The 13,414-nt window shown below is 42.1% G+C and overlaps 1 long non-coding RNA gene across 1 annotated transcript; it reads left to right on the forward strand.

Moving 5' to 3' along the window:
- Window positions 1-309: 309 nt before the first annotated feature.
- Window positions 310-10,750, forward strand: LOC142463624 (uncharacterized). The gene is made up of 3 exons (XR_012787468.1): window positions 310-489; window positions 3,941-4,396; window positions 9,093-10,750. It is a non-coding gene; the product is annotated as an uncharacterized LOC142463624 (long non-coding RNA).
- Window positions 10,751-13,414: the final 2,664 nt, after the last annotated feature.

Genomic DNA, 13,414 nt, shown 5'->3' on the forward strand with positions numbered 1-13,414 from the left:
TTTGGCTAGAGATGTTATGTGTTATGTGTCCCTGCCACGGCTGAGTCCATCTTTTACACACTAGTCATTGTTGGTTCCTTTTACTTTTTCCTTATGTATTTTATTTTGTTTTGTTATTTTATTTTTGTATAACAGAGTGTTGATTGGAGACACTTTGTGGTAGAACTGATTTATCAGCTCTGCATTGGGCTAGGGGGAGGAAGGAGTGCAAGATTTTCTCCACCAGGTGGCAGTCTTTCTCTTAGGCTTGCTAAGGGCACCTCTTCTCCCCTCCTACCTCTCCTCCCACTCCTCTTCCCGCCCCTCCTCTCCTTCGGTTAACTCTATTAGCAGGAGAAGACCCTCAGCTGCGTCCGGCCGCCATCTTGGGAGCCCAACCGACACTGTTCTTTCACAATGCAGTGCTTCCCCTTGAGGATCTCTCGTGTGAGAGAAAAATGTCTTAACTCTGTTGCCGGTCCTTATCCCGGTCCTGCTCACTCACCTCCGGTAAGCCGGTATGCCAACCTCTCGTCCAGGTCACTGGATAGCCGGAGGTCAGGGACATTTCACAGGACCAACGGAAAATTTGAATATTATATTATATATGTTAACTAATCTTCCAATTGAAGTTCCGGATAAGACTAGTTGTTTATTTGTATTTGTAGTTTACATTTTGTATTTATTGGTATTTTAGGGTATTTTTCTCCCTTTCCTCATGGAGCTTAACTGACCCGGGACTACACCGCTCCCAGTCCCCAAGGTCTCTCAATTTAAATTGTTCCTGTGAAGAAAGGCTGCTGACAAGAAATGAAACTGAAAGCCTGTCCTGTTCCAGGAAACCTGGGCAGGGCATTAATAATCCCTTATAAATAACCAAACCTGTTTGTGAAGATGCTGTGAGATCCCTGACACTGACAAACATTTCCTCCTGCTCAAACTATCAATTACATTCAATCCACTTATTAAATACTGAATCCAACCTGTGGGCTCTTCTGATGGGACATGGGATAAGGGTAACTTTCCCCAGAGTGTATTGTAGTTGCTGAGAAAGGTGGATTGTCAGTAAGGACTCAGAGGACCTCGTGTCTGGCCAGAGCTACTCAAACTGCAATCCAGTATAATAATAGCGTGTTCTTGTATAGCGCTGCTAGTTTTACGTAGCGCTTTACAGAGACATGTTGCAGGCACAGGTCCCTGCCCCGTGGAGCTTACAATCTATGTATTTGGTGCCTGAGGCACAGGGAGATAAAGTGACTTGCCCAAGGTCACAAGTAGCCGACTCCAGGAATTGAACCTGCTTCAAATTCTCAGTGCCAGTCAGTATCTTTACTCACTGAGCCGCTCCTTCTCCCAGGTTCCCCTGCCTCACACTCAGTGCCAGTCAGTGTCTTCACTCACTGAGTCGCTGCTTCTCCCAGGTTCCCCTGCCTCACACTCAGTGCCAGTCAGTGTCTTTACTCACTGAGCCGCTCCTTGTCCCAGGATCCCCTGCTTCACACTCAGTGCCGCTCAGTGTCTTTACTCACTGAGCCGCTCCTTCTCCCAGGTTCCCCTGCTTCACACTCAGTGCCAGTCAGTCTCTTTACTCACTGAGCCGCTCCTTCTCCCAGGTTCCCCTGCCTCACACTCAGTGCCAGTCAGTGTCTTTACTCACTGAGCCGCTCCTTCTCCCAGGTTCCCCTGCTTCACACTCAGTGCCAGTCAGTATCTTTACTCACTGAGCCGCTCCTTGTCCCAGGATCCCCTGCTTCACACTCAGTGCCGCTCAGTGTCTTTACTCACTGAGCCGCTCCTTCTCCCAGGTTCCCCTGCTTCACACTCAGTGCCAGTCAGTCTCTTTACTCACTGAGCCGCTCCTTCTCCCAGGTTCCCCTGCTTCACACTCAGTGCCAGTCAGTGTCTCACTGAGCCGCTCCTTCTCCCAGGTTCCCCTGCCTCACACTCAGTGCCAGTCAGTGTCTTTACTCACTGAGCCGCTCCTTCTCCCAGGTTCCCCTGCTTCACACTCAGTGCCGCTCAGTGTCTTTACTCACTGAGCCGCTCCTTCTCCCAGGTTCCCCTGCTTCACACTCAGTGCCGCTCAGTGTCTTTACTCACTGAGCCGCTCCTTCTCCCAGGTTCCCCTGCTTCACACTCAGTGCCAGTCAGTCTCTTTACTCACTGAGCCGCTCCTTCTCCCAGGTTCCCCTGCTTCACACTCAGTGCCAGTCAGTGTCTTTACTCACTGAGCCGCTCCTTCTCCCAGGTTCCCCTGCTTCACACTCAGTGCCAGTCAGTGTCTTTACTCACTGAGCCGCTCCTTCTTCCAGGTTCCCCTGCTTCACACTCAGTGCCAGTCAGTGTCTTTACTCACTGAGCCGCTCCTTCTCCCAGGTTCCCCTGCTTCACACTCAGTGCCAGTCAGTGTCTTTACTCACTGAGCCGCTCCTTCTTCCAGGTTCCCCTGCTTCACACTCAGTGCCAGTCAGTGTCTTTACTCACTGAGCCGCTCCTTCTCCCAGGTTCCCCTGCTTCACACTCAGTGCCAGTCAGTGTCTTTACTCACTGAGCCGCTCCTTCTCCCAGGTTTCCCTGCTTCACACTCAGTGCCAGTCAGTGTCTTTACTCACTGAGCCGCTCCTTCTCCCAGGTTCCCCTGCTTCACACTCAGTGCCAGTCAGTGTCTTTACTCACTCAGCCGCTCCTTTTCCCAGGTTCCCCTGCTTCACACTCAGTGCCAGTCAGTCTCTTTACTCACTGAGCCGCTCCTTCTCCCAGGTTCCCCTGCTTCACACTCAGTGCCAGTCAGTGTCTTTACTCACTGAGCTGCTCCTTCTCCCAGGTTCCCCTGCTTCACACTCAGTGCCAGTCAGTGTCTTTACTCACTGAGCCGCTCCTTCTCCCAGGTTCCCCTGCTTCACACTCAGTGCCAGTCAGTGTCTTTACTCACTGAGCCGCTCCTTCTCCCAGGTTCCCCTGCTTCACACTCAGTGCCAGTCAGTGTCTTTACTCACTGAGCCGCTCCTTCTCCCAGGTTCCCCTGCTTCACACTCAGTGCCAGTCAGTGTCTTTACTCACTGAGCCGCTCCTTCTCCCAGGTTCCCCTGCTTCACACTCAGTGCCAGTCAGTGTCTTTACTCACTGAGCCGCTCCTTCTCCCAGGTTCCCCTGCTTCACACTCAGTGCCAGTCAGTGTCTTTACTCATGGAGCCGCTCCTTCTCCCAGGTTCCCCTGCTTCACACTCAGTGCCAGTCAGTGTCTTTACTCACGGAGCCGTTCCTTCTCCCAGGTTCCCCTGCTTCACACTCAGTGCCAGTCAGTGTCTTTACTCACTGAGCCGCTCCTTCTCCCAGGTTCCCCTGCTTAACACTCAGTGCCAGTCAGTGTCTTTACTCACTGAGCCGTTCCTTCTCCCAGGTTCCCCTGCCTCACACTCAGTGCCAGTCAGTGTCGTTACTCACTGAGCCGCTCCTTCTCCCAGGTTCCCCTGCTTCACACTCCGTGCCAGTCAGTGTCTTTACTCACTGAGCCGCTGCTTCTCCTTCTCAGTATGTGTCAGGCAGATGGCACAGAGAATGTTTAAGTCCATGTCCGCTCCGAACAGCACAAAAACTTAACATGTGTTTCTATACAATATATAATGTAACATGTCCCTTTAATCTGGGACAAACCTTTCCCCCCCACCCATCCAGAACTTTTTATAAACATTGTTCCACACCCAGAACGGCACACAACACAGTACACCAGCATGGCCAAATCTGGAGTGCCCTCAGCACCCGCAGAGCACCACCACCACATGTGCAATTAATGCACCCCTGCTGGATCCAACAAATGTATATTCGAAACGTGCATGGGTTTCTATGCCTGCCACCTTTGGCAGGTAAGTAAATGTAATCTGTGTGTCTGAGATGAAAAATGTACCTTATTTTGGAGAGGATGGACTGCATGGCGAGGCTCATTGATGGTCTCTACCCACAGAGAGACCACGACTTCTGGAGGAAGCCTCTTCTGCCCCCATGTGCCTTCACGCAAAACTAAGCCGGGGAAGTCCATACAGCCAGAACATACTGTCCCGCTCATCCAGCGATGAAGACTTATGTGCCTATGTCCCCCGGTGTTACCGACACTGACCTGCAAGAAAGTGGTCTCCCGGAGCAGTTACTTATGTCTGTTTGCCAAAGCACACCTGCGGCACATGAACAACGGAGGCGTAGACAATAGTCAATCATAGTCAGTGGGATCCAGTAGATGCTCTTGCAGTAATACCCAGGAAAACGTTAGAAATATATACACCACGCTGCAGGGGACAGCTATTGCCTTCCTTTATCTCCGGCCTGTCCACGGATCCTCGCTACCCACTTACTAGCCTGTCCCAGCACCTGGATTCCAGAGCCGCAGGAGCTACCCGTGAAAGTGTATGGGAGTGGATTAGAGGTACATATATTATAGGATATAGACACACTAGCACCACCTAACATTACTGCAAAGTACCAAGGTAGCCGCCAAACTCCACTGGGAAGCTGCAGGTCGCCCGCGGTCACAGGGCCGCAACGTGCAGACAAATTCCGGGGGATTACAAATGGTTTATCGCTCTGCCAAAAACAATAAGTCTTCCTACATCTGTACCTCCCTGGCCCTCAGGGACCAAAACGGTTTGTAAGCTCTTCAGCGCAGGGTCTAATTGTGTCTGCAAAATGACAAGGACAGTGTTACCTACTATATAAGGCAAAGAAGAAACATTTTTCCCAATTTGAGATCTTGCTTTATAAAAACTGTACAATAAACAAAAAATACAAATAAACACCCCAGGACAGTGTTACTACTGCAGATTTTAATTTGCACAAATTACCGGCGAAATAATGAAATAGTGAATATTTGAAGATTTGAAAGACTAAATCAGACAAAGTGTATCGTAAAACCCACAAACAAACAATTGTCATTGTGTTTTCATTTTGGACTTAGCATTATGGAGCATTTAAAGTAGGAGTTATACAGACGACTAATTGACATCATAACCAAACCTGTTTGTGAAGATGCTGTGAGATCCCTGACACTGACACACATTTCCTCCTCCTGTTCAAACTATCAATTACATTCAATCCACTTATTCAGCTTTTTAAGGTATTTTTTAGATTGGAAGAGAGAAAGGGACCAGGAATTTCAGAGAAGAAAGCCAGACAAAAAATGGGAGTCACCGAATTCACGAAAAAGAAAAATAGAAAAAGAGGGAGGAGAGGCGGGAAAGAAAAGACCAGCCAGAGCAATAAGCGAATGAAATTAGCAAAAAAATCTAAACAGCAAAAAAACATATTCAATATTAGCAAATATGAATTGTCAGAATTAGAAAAGCAAGTTTTAAGTAAAGGCCTTACTTTCGCCCCTACATGTGGCCCAAATAATTTTGAGCTATATATAGATATTCAAAAATTTGCTAGGAAATTAGCATTAAAAAGATTCTTTGCTAAAACCAACACAACAGACAAAGAAGAGGGGGAAAGAAAGTCCACAAAATTTACAAAATTTAAACCGGGTTCAACATTTTACCCTAAATTTGCTAGAGGGAACCTAGTAGAATCATTTGCAGAGATGGTTTCAGCAGATTTAGAGAGACATATTTTGAAAGAAGGAACCAGGAAAGAAAATTTGAGTGCAAACGAAAGACAGGCAATAATACAGCTGGAAAAGAACGATCAGATTGTAATTAAGTCGGCAGACAAAGGAGGGGGCATCGTGGTAATGGATGCCCCCTACTACATTGAAGAGTCACAACGTATACTAGGGGATAAGAACACCTACCTCCTATTAAATAGTAACCCTACTATACAGTATCAAGGTGAACTAAAAACCATATTAGAGAATGCTTTAAAAGATGATGTTATAAATGATAAGGAACTAGATTTTCTTTATAGTACACATCCGAGAATCCCCATTTTTTATATGATCCCCAAGATACATAAAGACCTTCTGAGACCCCCTGGCCGTCCAATAATATCTGGCATAGGATCGCTCACCTCATCACTATTACAATTTATTGATCACCACCTACAAAAATATGTGATCCAATTACATTCTTATTTGAGAGACACTACTCATATTTTGCAGGTTTTGAGGGACATTCAGTGGCATCAAGATTTTATTCTAGTAACAGCAGATGTTACATCACTGTACACAGTGATATCACATGAAAAGGGCTGCGAGGCTATCGCATTAACTCTTGAACAAGATAAGACCATGTCTGAAGAATTGGCTAAATTCCTTATGGAATCTATAAACTTTATTTTAAGGCACAAATACTTCCTCTTCATGGAACAGTTCCATCTACAGATATGTGGCACTGCCATGGGTACCAAATTCGCTCCCAGCTATGCCAACCTATATATGGGTAGATGGGAGGATGATGTTATTTGGTCCAATATAGAGCTGGGGGTGAATTTGGTCCTTTGGCGGCGCTACATAGATGACGTCATATTCATATGGAGAGGAACGCCCTGTGCGTTAGAACAATTCAAAATAAATCTTAATAATAATAATAATAAAAACTTACATTTTACATTTAAGCAAAGTAGGACTTGCATGGAGTTCTTGGGCCTTCATATATATATCGAAAACAATATCTTACAAACAAAAACATTCTATAAACCAGTCCAAGCGAACAACTATCTCCTAGCCAGCAGTAACCACAATCCAAAATGGATTAGGAATATTCCTAAAGGTCAGCTGGTTAGGATCAAACGCAATTGTTCTGACCATTTGATGTTCGATGTACAGGCACAGGATTTAAAACAAAGGTTTATTGACCGTGATTATAACAAACATGAGCTAGAGAAAGCGATTGATACTGTACGAGATATGACAAGATCTGATTTATTAGAATATAAACCAAAAAATAATCAAAATAATACACAGAGTACAGTGGCTTTTATTACACAATACAATTCTCTAGCTCCACAGATTATCAAAACCTTTGGGAAATATTGGAGTCTTCTTAGACAGGATGACAGTTTGAAAATACACCTGAAAGAAAAACCAGAAATATAATTCAGGAAAGCAAATAATCTCAAATCAATGTTGTCACCAAGCTGCACTTTCAGTAAAAATTCACTCACTAACAGAGGGAGAATCAATGGTTACTTCCCATGTTCTAAGTGTATAGCATGCCAATATAGTATTAAGACAAATACATTTACATCATATATTACACAGAAAGAATATGTTATAAAAACTTTAATAAATTGTCACAGTCAGTTTGTCATCTACCTTTTGAAATGCCCGTGCGGTCTACAATACGTGGGCTGCACGGGCAGAACATTACAAAGAAGATTGGGAGAACATATACAGTATACAATATCAAAAGAGGCTTTGAGTCTCATAATGTTTCTCTCCATTTCAAAACAAAACATGCACAGAGCCCAGAAGGCTTAAGGTGCCATGCCATTGGATGTCCCACATTCTGCAAGAGAGGAGGAGACAAATTGAACTTCATTTCCAAGAGGGAGTCCTTTTGGATTTATGAATTAAAAACGCTTAGTCCTCAGGGGTTAAATATTGAATTTGATTTATCAGCTTTTCTCAAATAGAATTGCACAGCACATTGTCTGCCGACTAGATTTTGAGATCTTGAGATTTTGGATTTTAGAATCTTAGGGTCTTAGAATATTTCTCATCCAGCTGTGCGATTGCCTGTTATATGTTAAATTTTCATTAAATTTAAATTTTTCAATTCCAATTAATTTGATCACTTTTTCATACACTTTATTATTATTCTTCAAAACACCATTAAGCACTACACAAATCAAATAAATTCTTTAGTACACTCTATCTCTATTAAGATATAATTATAATATATAGTTTAGGATCACTAATCTTAAATCTTAAAACACTATTGTCACTTCTTATACTTTATATATACTTAATTGATTAGTTCACATACTAATTATAAGAATAATGTCTTAAGGTTCCTTCTTGACACACAGCCTCTCACATTTAAATCAGCATTTAGTCTAATTGTATGTAGCTGATCATGTTTGTCTGTGACTATTAACATCATGTTATTGAATTTGTTGTTTGTAATCAATCCAGCAATCAAATGTATACATTGGCTTATGTGTAGTGATTGATTATATATATGGTAAAATACTATTTAGTAAGAACATTTCTTTCACACCTGTAGAATCACAACCAAAGCCTGTATACATTTTTTGCTATTATTTTCTACCAATTTGTTCATTTGCTTCTTTTCATTAACTTGCTTATTTTGCTTAATTGTCAATTGGCTTTTTTCATTCATTTGCTCATCTGCTAATTTGAATACAGATTTATTTATATGTTGCATCTATATTGCAATTAGAATGTCTTTCTATGTATATTGCATACTAATGATATATCTCTTTGATTTATTTGCTCATTTGCGATTTTGCATATAGATTTATCTAAGTGTTGCATCCATGTTGCAACTAGAATGTCTTTCTATGTATATTGCATATTAATGAATTATCTCTCTGATGGACTACCATTCCAATTTTAATTCGTGAGACTCTCCACTCAATTAGGAGTCATCTAGTCAATTATTAACATGAATTAAGGAAAGGGTGTATATATATGAGTATGGACACATGCAGTAACTATCCCTGATGAAGAAACCCACTATTAGGAGTTTCAAAACATGTAGGAGGTCTTTTGGCATCACTGAGACACCGTAGCTGTGGAGAACAAGCGGTGACGTCATACTGTAGGAGGAGTTGATCGGCTGAACTCTGGGAGAAAGCAGTAAGCAGTGTGCAGCAAGCAAACACCCGAGCAGAAAAGGAGATCCTCTTCTGTGGATTGACACAATTTCACCTCGCAGCAAGCGGTCTCATGTGCTGATAAGACCATTTCAATAACGCTTATGTCCTAGTCACTTTTGGTGAGTAGGTTTCCAATTTTACACCAAACGGAGCAAGTTTCAAGACATCTGGTTACTATGCCAAGGCACAGATAGTTCTTTTTAGTATAAATCTTTGTATTTTTAGTGTAATCAATTTTTATTTTGTATTTTATAGTGTATTTTATTATTGTATTAAAATTTCTCTATTTCTTCATCCTAGTTGTCCCTGGGTAATGCATTCTTGTTTTCTCTTTTTCTCTTGAGGAATCCATCAAGAAAAGAACTTTGTCTACAATCACAATTAAACCATTCCTCAGTGCCACAGGAGGTGTCTTTCCCCTACATTACCAAATCTGGGTAGGAGATTCCAGATTCACTTCTTTGGGCAGCTCCAGGACTACCTTGGACTCTATATCACAGTTTTTTTGTAATTCATTGTAATTCATTGTTTGCATGAGCGCTATTGTTCACCTTTATTTTCACTAGGAGTTATACAGACGACTAATTAACATCATCTATAAATCATAAAAACAAAAACAAAGATAGACAGGCATATTTTTGTATTTTTATGTGTCTGGATTTGCCCTGCTGATCATGGGAAACTGGGATAGAAATATAAGGGACAGCGCACACTGGTTTCCATTAATTCATCTATAAATCACCCTGAACTCAATTTAAAACAGATGGCATAGTGTCTGGTCTCTGTTGAAATAAGAAGATTACATGTGTGGGGTCTCAGGGTGTAATGAGTTTGGGTTCGGACTGTTCAAGATTTCTTGGATTTTCTTCTTTTCTAAACCTGGAGAAAAAGATAAATAATCACTTAGTAACCCAGAGGAACTTGCAGAGTGTGTCCCTGTTACTGCAGTGACACAGAGACAGAAGGGGCGTATGATTCACCAAGTGTATCCTCTCCACTGGAGAATGACACAATGACACAAAATGAACACATGGCCCATAGAATACTGAAAGGTTTGTAACACAATATTACTGAAAACACATAAAACGGGAGAGATTACCCACTGATCAGCACAAAATCTCAGACTATCAAATCAACAACAATTAGACACATCGTACGGTACACTTACCAGGGAATGATAAACGCAGACTCTAACCTGGTCCCCTCTTTCTGTAATACCGTCTTCTGGCCACACATATTACAAATATTGCAGTGACTGTCACGGCCATTGCATATTTCTGAGAAAGAAAAAACGGAGACATTAACACCACAATATCATCCAAAAACGTCAAAATAAGGATAAGCTCCTAGATGAGCGGAAGTAACCGTGTTGGTTCCGGAGAAAACAAACTCATTTATGGTCTTGAAAATGTTCCCTGGATGAACATGCAAAGTTATTTATGGTTTGATTAGAACAGACTCGCGATGTCTCAAAAGCTCATGTAATAATGGATACATTTTGTAAAACTCTCGTGTCTTCATCAAAAACAAGAGGAGCAAGAAGAGGTTGCATTTGGGGGCTAGCCACTAGTCTTTATTGGGAGTATATTGTCTGGTGCATCTGGATTTCAAGACAGAATTCTGGTAAAAAGCCGAGATTGAGAGTGCTGTGTACATGAAGCCCTCCAACAATGTTACTGTAAATTCCAGCTTCATGAATAAAAGTAAACAGTATGTCTATATTCAAAATGGAGATAAATTACATCTATAAAGTTCATTCATGTCATTCACACAGAGAGAGAGGGAGAGAGAGAGAAGGATCGGGTAACACAGTATCACTGCCCCTCCCCACAGAAAGGAAGGATCGGGTTAAACCGTATCACTGCTTCTCCCCACAGGAAGGAAGGAGCGGGTTAAACCGTATCACTGCTTCTCCCCACAGGAAGGAAGGATCGGGTTACACAGTATCACTGCCCCTCCACACAGGAAGGATCGGGTTACACAGTATCACTACCCCTCCCCACAGGAAGGATCGGATTACACCGTATCAATAGCCCCTCCCCACAGGAAGGAAGGATCGGGTTACACCGTATCACTGCCCCTCCCCACAGGAAGGATCGGGTTACACCGTATCACTGCCCCTCCCCACAGGAAGGATCGGGTTACACCGTATCACTGCCCCTCCCCACAGGAAGGATCGGGTTACACCGTATCACTGCTCCTCCCCACAGGAAGGATCGGGTTACACAGTATCACTGCCCCTCCCCACAGGAAGGATCGGGTTACACCGTATCACTGCCCCTCCCCACAGGAAGGATCGGGTTACACCAAATCAATAGCCCCGACCTTTTCTCTCTGTGCTTGAGTTTTGAATTATTTTCAGTTCTATATTTTAGTTACGTTAATTTTGCTACAGCAGTAACTGGCTGGAGAGGTAGAAACCAGGGGTCTCACCACAGCCCCCGAGAACCCAGGTGCTCAACAGGTTTCCAGGATATCCAAGCTTCAGCACAGATAGCTCAATTGGTCTCTGCTTCAGCCCAGGTTGCTCAATCGCTCCCTGCTTAAGCACAGGTTGCTCAATCAGTCCCTGCTCCTTCGACTCAGCCACTGATTGAGCCACATGTGCTGAAGCTGGGATATCCTGAAAGCCTGACCTGTTGGGGGGTTTGCGGACTGGAGTTGAGCACCCCTGTCCTAGAAGAGACTTTTTATAAGGGTTGGGGAACGGGAAGCCTGCCTGGATGTAGACTAGCTGAAAGCATTAAAAAGTAGAAAAGTGATGAATGGTCACCACTCCCTTGTACTAAACCAAGCTTCTGTAGTATAAAATCAGCTTTATCAGAAAAGAATGCTGGACATCACAGATAAGAACACTCTGACGTGTTTCATCCCGACATGGGACTTTATCAAAGAGTACAACCTCCTTACTACCAGGCAAGTCTAAGTAGAAGTAACTCAAATCTAATTGGAAAGCTTTAAATGGGACCCAGCAGGTTTGAATAATCACATCAAGATAGAAACAAAAGCTGGGTCACAGTGTTCTAGACAGACATGTCTGCAGCAAGGAAAACATCACACATATATATATATACAAACAAGAATTAATTAAAAACAAAGAATATGATGTCAAGCATTAGTGTATAATCATAAAGTATATATGCATACATGTGTAATCATGGAGAAAAACAAATAAAAAATGAAATAAAGAAAAATAAAGAAAAATAATAAAAAAAATGAATAAAAAAGGTGGTGAAAAAATGTGTATATGAAATAATAAACTATAAAACAATAAAGAATGAAAAAATGACTATTAGTATATGGTAATATGGTAATACAATCTCTGCACTCTCCACTCCCTCAGTCATGAAGGAAATGTTTCAATTCCCAATCAGAATTCATGCCGAGGGGGTAGAGAGTCCTGAGAGTGTATATCCAACACATCTCTTTCTTATTGAGTGTATTCTCTCTATTGCCACCCCTAGGGTGACAAGGTATATGTTCTATGGCAGAAAATGAGAAATTGCCAATGCCTTCCCTGGGACATTGAGAGAAATGTCAAGACACTGGATGAACTAAGTCGTTCTTCTTAATTAAGCGAGTCTGTTCAGCTATTCTAAGCGTAAGAGATCTGACAGTGTGGCCCACATATCTATTGCCACATCTGCAAAAGAGAACATAAACAACAAAACTTGTGTTGCAATTCAAAAAATTATTGATGTAATATTTCCCAACATCATTAGCATATGAAATGAATTTAGCAGGTAATGCGAATTGGCACATGGAACAATTTCCACATCCGAAAAACCCCTTTGGTATACTTGTAACATTGGTAAAACCGGATCGAGAATCAAAAAGACTTGGTGATAGATGAGATGCTAAAGTTTTAGCCTTAAGATAAGTGAACCTTGGTCCCCCTTGAACCATAGTACAAATATCCTCATCCAATAGGAGAGTGTGTCAATGTTTAGACACTATTTTTGAAATTTGTGGTGATTGTTGACTATAAATTGTAATAAAAAATGGACTCTGTGTGGAGCTATAATATAACGTTTTTGATCTTTTTTTTTTAGATTTAGATCCAGTTTTCCGAATAAGGACCTCCCTATCCATAGTGTCAGCTTTAACAAAAGCTGCTGAAACATCTTTTGCAGAATAGCCCCTGGCCAAAAATCTGTCAGACATATCCTTAGACCTTGACAGGAATATGTCATTGTTTGAACAAAGTCTCTTCAATCTCATGAATTAAGATCCAGGAATATTCCTGATCAATGAACGCGGATGGCAACTCCGCGAATTGAGGAGCGTATTCCTGGAATTCTCTTTTCGATATATATCAGTCTGAATGGTCATATCGTTGTCAATGTACAGGAGCAAGTCTAAGTAATGAATGTGATTAATATTGTGCTCAAAAGTGAGTTTGATATTAAAATCATTAGTGTTTAAATATTGAATTAAAGAAAATAATGAGTGCTCATCACCTCTCCAAACTAAGATCAGATCGTCAATATATCTCTAAAAAAAAAGACGATATTATGACGAAAATAATTATTGATGTGATAAATAAACTGTGACTCCCAAACAACCATAAATAAATTGGCATATGAAGGTGCAAAACTCGTGCCCATAGCCGTACCCAATTTCTGTAAATAAAATCGTGAATCAAACAAAAAATAATTGTGAGTGA

This window comes from Ascaphus truei, chromosome 11, assembly GCF_040206685.1.
Source record: "Ascaphus truei isolate aAscTru1 chromosome 11, aAscTru1.hap1, whole genome shotgun sequence".
Classification (NCBI taxonomy): domain Eukaryota; kingdom Metazoa; phylum Chordata; class Amphibia; order Anura; family Ascaphidae; genus Ascaphus; species Ascaphus truei.